Below are 6,040 nucleotides of genomic sequence, written 5' to 3' on the forward strand. Positions count from 1 at the left end.
CCACTTGGAGTTTCCCATAACTCAAAAAAAACTCTGAGTATCCATCTATCATAACACATTGCAGCGAATATTCATATCAAAAAACTGTGAACAATCCAGGTAACGAATATTCATATCAAAAAACGGTCAACAATCGATGTAACGAAATCGACAAATCTATAAAGAATGGTTTTGTTTCTATTAAAATGTTATCAAATTCATTTCTGAAGAAGGGATTGATGTTGTCAAAGATGCGTTGAGAAACATGGCAGTTGGTGTCTCGTTTGGTCCAGTTTTGGGTGAGAATTGGGTGTGTTGTTATTGTCACGAGGAAGGGGAGCAATGTCAGACGATGACCACTGGTTCGAGTCCAAGGCCGATGTAGGAGCCTCCAAAACATTCCCTCAGCAGGTCGGCACCATCTGAAAGAACGGCTACATCGTGATCAAGGCCATCTTCAATGGAATTGACACCTTTAGTGGTAAAAAATTCTTCAGTGGAATTGACATTTCAGTGGTAAGGCCATCTTCAGTGGAATTGACATCTTCAAGGCCATCGTGATGTAGGAATTGACATCTTCAGTGGTAAAAAGCTGGAAGATATTGTGGCATCTTCACACAACTGCGATGTCCCTCATGTGACTCGTAGGATGGTTTTGTTAGCCTTTTGACTGAATCTGGACAGACCAAGGATGATCTCAAGCTGCCTACTGATGAGCAGCTGCTGGCCCAGATCAAGGCTAGGTTTGACGAGGGAAAGGCTTGGGAAACTCTCTACTCCTTGATTTCTTTTCTTTTAGAATATCAAATATTTCTGGAAAATATATCTATATTCTGAATGCACATATGCTTTAGACGCAGGTGGAGTGATATCCATGCCATTGTGTGCTAAGCAGTCTGAAATAATTCCATGATTTTGTCCATGTAGCAATGTCAAAGGTGTTTCTGTGCTTGGGTCTCTGGAAGATAATGATCTAGAAGGAGAAGCAAATTATTTGTATGAGAACACAGATGAGGATGAAAAAGGAAAGTAGCATTAGTGATGATTTAGAAGTTAAACTTAAGGACTTGAAAATGCAGTAGCACGAAGGTGATGATTTAGAAGTTAAACTTAAAGACTTGAAAATGCAGTAGCATGGAGATGGATAGTTTGGGAACACACATTTATTATAATTTGCAACAATTTTGGGCTGTCATTTTAAAAAGGCTTTTTAGTGACTCCATGCAAGTGTCTTTCCATTTAAACTATCAAAAGTGAAGAATATCAAGGTCCAAGGTTTCAAGATTTCAATATGATTGGCAAAGTATTGTTTTATGAAAAATTGTGAGTGTGAAAATAAGCTTCAACAACCGAAGCTTTGGTCTTGGTATTACCCTGTTGTAGAGAGAATATTGATGGGATTCAAAAACATTTCAAAGATGTAGATCTTACAAATTTTATTGTAGGAGTCTCTAATGTTGAAGCTCTTAAAGTTATGTCAATATTTGTATCTGTTTTGTAAGGGCGTGAGTTAGGTGAGAAGGGTGTTTGGGCTTTTGGCTCTTTCCTAAAATCTCAAAAAGTTTTGGAAGAACTATATTTCACGAATAATAGTATCTCCAAGGATGCTGCTAGAGCTATTTGTGAACTTCTTCTTTCTGTTGAAAAGCTCAAGATTTTGCATTTCCATAACAACATGAAAAGCTCAAGATTTTGCATTTCTATAACAACATAATGAGAGATGATGGAGCAGATACCCTTTTCCAACTTGTTAGAAATTGCTTTGTATTGGAGGATTGTAAATGCTCTTACACCATAGTATGTATTGAGGGTGTTATTGCTTTAGCAAGACCTTTGGGTAGCAGGCACACTTTGAAAAAGTTGGATTTGAGGGATAACATGTTTTGTCAAAAGGCCTGGTTGTGTTCTAGTTAGAGTATATATGAATTTATCATCATATCTCACAATAATTTATTTGGAACTCAGAGTCTTTGTTTAAAAGTTCTGGCTTTGTGGTTATTTAATTTAATTAAGCTTATTTGGCAAAAGTGAAGGGTGATTTACTAACATCTGATATTTTATGCTAAGAATCTATATTTACATGCAATATTACTTTTATTATTTGAGTTTATGTGCTCTTCTACTTCAACCAGATATTCCTCATTTGAGAATGATAAAGCTCTGTTAAAATAATAAGTTCATTGAATTCTCTAAAGAGTTTGCAGAAGATATAGCATTTCTGAAATTAAAAAAATTCAGCATATCTTTATTTTCTCATTTAGAAAGTTCCCCATGTTCCATGATAAAGCAAACGTCAATTTTAAAGTCCTTTGATACGAAATTATGTCCTTTGCAGAAGAATAAGGCGAAGGTAAAAAAGACTACATAATTTTGAAAATGTAGATGTGGTTATAAGAGACACTTCACATAACATCTGAAATGGCAGTTCATGACCACTATTTATTTGCAGTGAGGATGGATCGTTGCAATCATTACAGCAGAGTTGGTGAAATATTAATTTTATTTTAATTAATATTCACTTATTTATTATAGTGGGGGATATTTATCTTATTTTAATTAATGTTTACTAATTTATTATAGTTGGTGAAATATATTTTTTTTTAAATAATATTTAGTAATTCACTATAAGTTGTGAAATATCACCAAATATTTATTTATTTTAATTAAAATTCACTATTTTTTTGTGATTTAATTTTCCAAAATGACCTTCCTAAATCTTTTATTTCTTCGATGTACCTTTACAACTCTAAAAACAATTAATAATTTTATAGATATGAAATAAATATTAAAAATTCTAAAAACTTGAAAACATTTTATATTTTTTATAGTATTTATTTTTTCATTATTATTTAAAAACCTTATAAAACCTTTATTCTAATATTTCTCTATATAGTATTTCATAATAACAACGCCAAAATATAAATTTTATTTAAATTATCAAATATTAATTTTCCTTTTTTTATTGATTTACATTTTTATAATTTATTATTTTTAATCAATCATAAAATTTTTTCTAAATAATTATAAATATTAATAAAAAATATTTAAATTTTATTTAAATATAAATATAAATAAAGAGCTTATATAACAATAAATTTAGATATAATTGTTGTATATATATATATATATATATATATATATATATATATATATATATATATATATATTATTATAAATTAAGGGTAATATTTTATATATTTAATTAGAAATTGGATAATATTTAAGAATGATTTTATGAATATATAATTAAAAATGAGGAGCTTTGGGTGGAGATTTAAAGGTTGGAATTAAAACTCTACATTTTAAACTGTATATTTTCACCTTCACCTTATTAAATGGGTTGGCAATGATACATGAAATTGTGCATTTTGAAATACAAGTTTTTATTCCCCACCTTAATGATATATAATCAAATCTAGTGAGAATGAGGATGTGTGGTGATATTGTGCATCTGAAACCATTCATTTTAAAATGCATTGTTCTATTACCCCATCCACCATAGTACATAATTACATAAAATGAACATGGGGTGAGAGTGAAACTATAACTGGAGATAGTGCAGAAAAATGTACATTTGAAACTATGGGTGGTGGTGGAGATAGTGCAGAAAATTGTACATTTGAAACTATGGGTGGTGTGGAGGGTGAAAATGTACATTTTATTGTGTATAGGGGTGAAGGGAAAAATTATGCATTTCAAAGTGGCAGGGGTTGGGGATAAAACTGTGCATTTGTTTCACCACTAAAAAGTACAACTTTACCCTCCACCCATAGTGAATAAAAGTGCACAATTTCACTTCCCACCCCCACCCATAAAGAAATACACAATTTCACCACTTAGAGTCCACCCACAATCAAATACATAATTTTTCTGCCCACCATCATCCATGACAATGCATAGGTTTAGCCCCCAACCTCACCCATAATAAAATGTGAAGTTTCACTCTCAATCCCCAATTATAACTATGAGTAGCAATGTGAGTTGAAACTATGTATTTTATTGGATGTGGGTGGAAGTGGAGGTGACACTATGGGTGCACAATTTATAAATGATGGGAATTATATAATATTGGTTTTGAAACATTATCATTTAATGTTTTAGTTGATTTATTAATTTGAATGTAATATGTAATTTATTACCACTACGTTCAAAGCATGGCAAAGTAAAGTTATAGTCTAAATAAAGTTATGAAGTTTAAGTCAATGTGTAGATAATAATTTTATATTATTTTTTAAGGTGATATATTTATTTTGAATTAGTTTAAGTAAACAAGATGATCCCAATCCTTAAGCATTAACCAAATCAATTGGTTACATTTTTCTAATATGTTTTCATTAATCTAAAATGTTTTGCAAGCCATTAGTTTGATTACCTTGGGGTCAAGTGCACCAAGTCTATATTACCTACTTTATATTGGATACCAACTTTGAATCAGGGGGAAGTGCTCAAAATGAGAATCAATAACAACATTGAAAACACCCTTGAAGGGCCCTCAAGTGTAAAAACAAACATGGAAACCTAGGTTAAATTTTAATCCATAAACTTAGTAACTACGTGGTTAGATTAATTAATTAGATAGGTCAACAAAGTCCTTCCCTTGAAGGGTACTAATCATATAGTTTTGTGTGTGTATAAATTGTATTGTGTACATTAAATCAATAATTATTTGCCTTGCATTGTTTAATTAAATTACTATCCTAACCTTTAAATTTTAGCACATAAATGAACTAGAAATGCATGAAATATCATATTAATTATCAATTAATTCAAATAAATTCTAATTTATTTTTAAGAAAATAAGATGGAAAATACATAACGATAGTTTGAATATAAAATAAGATGCAAAAATAGATTCTATGTGTAGAAGCAAACCAAAGTTTAAAATGAATAATTAAATTTGTGAATATATTCATAAACCCCATGAACTATAAGTATATGGAAATTAATCATAATTAGTAAATAAGTCTTGAATATGTACAATAATTGAACATGCAAAAAGAATACTGAAACATGCTTGTAAACTAATAAAAGTGGATGGGAAAGAAAAATAATATTCATAGAGAAAGACAACTTCAGGTATGCTCTAAGAAGGATTTATTCATTGATAGACATTTATGTACAACCAAAGTTAACCCAAATCATTTACCAATTACCCTGGCTTCATATAAGCATGATTTTTTGAAGATGGTATGTTGTTCAAAACAATTTAAATTTTGTTTGTATGAAATGCTAGATCTTCAAAGCCTTTACTGGCTCCACACTTAGATGTCTAAAGGGTTTCTACGATTATAGAAGTGGTAGTCATTGAGACATTCCAAAGAAATACATATATGAAGAAAATACACAAAAAATTGAATGTCGAGGAAAGGACCTTTGCTTCCACCTTAATGTTGGACCTTAGATTGTAGCTTGCTTATAATTGCTAACAAAAATTCACTAATAATGAACATAGATACAACATAATAGAAAAATCAAAACTATATCGATCCTCTCTTTTCTCCTCCTATTGCTTATGTTCCTCTCCTTTGTTTCTAAAAATGGTGGGCAGGTAGTTGAACAAATGTAAATATGACCTCTTGTATTTATGCTAGAAATTACTTTTTTGGACATTTTTATTTCAAATTTGCAAGAAGATAGAATTTTGAAGATCATATAGGCTAAAACAACTAAGGTCCTAGGTCAACTAAGAGGTTCAACTCAATTAATGTGCACATGAAAATAGATTTGATGATGCATATATTCCTATAAAGTCAATTTAAATACAATTGACCTCTCAATAGCAAGGTACTTTAATGACGAGTGATGAGGCTCATCAATAGGTAAACTATATGGGTCACAATGCCACTCTCCAGCTTATTAAAATTGACTTTTCACACATTTTTTTACATATTTTGTTATATATTATTTAGTGAGAAGGGTGAAGGTGAGTTACTATGTCATGTGGCCTAATATGTATTAAATGCAGGAATTGGAGCGGTTTTGGGTTGACTTAAGTGCAGGAACTCGAAGTGGGAAAGAAAGAGGGATTTTAGGAGATTGGTCTCCCTCCTTAACTCCTCAA

At 30.7% G+C, this 6,040-nt stretch overlaps 1 pseudogene; it reads left to right on the forward strand.

Moving 5' to 3' along the window:
• Nucleotides 1-321: 321 nt before the first annotated feature.
• Nucleotides 322-816, forward strand: LOC149203568 (eukaryotic translation initiation factor 5A-2 pseudogene; annotated as a pseudogene).
• Nucleotides 817-6,040: the final 5,224 nt, after the last annotated feature.

The sequence above is a fragment of the Pinus tabuliformis genome, chromosome 2_1 (assembly GCF_031772625.1).
Source record: "Pinus tabuliformis cultivar Carrire ecotype Pingquan chromosome 2_1, CPIR1, whole genome shotgun sequence".
Lineage (NCBI taxonomy): Eukaryota > Viridiplantae > Streptophyta > Pinopsida > Pinales > Pinaceae > Pinus > Pinus tabuliformis.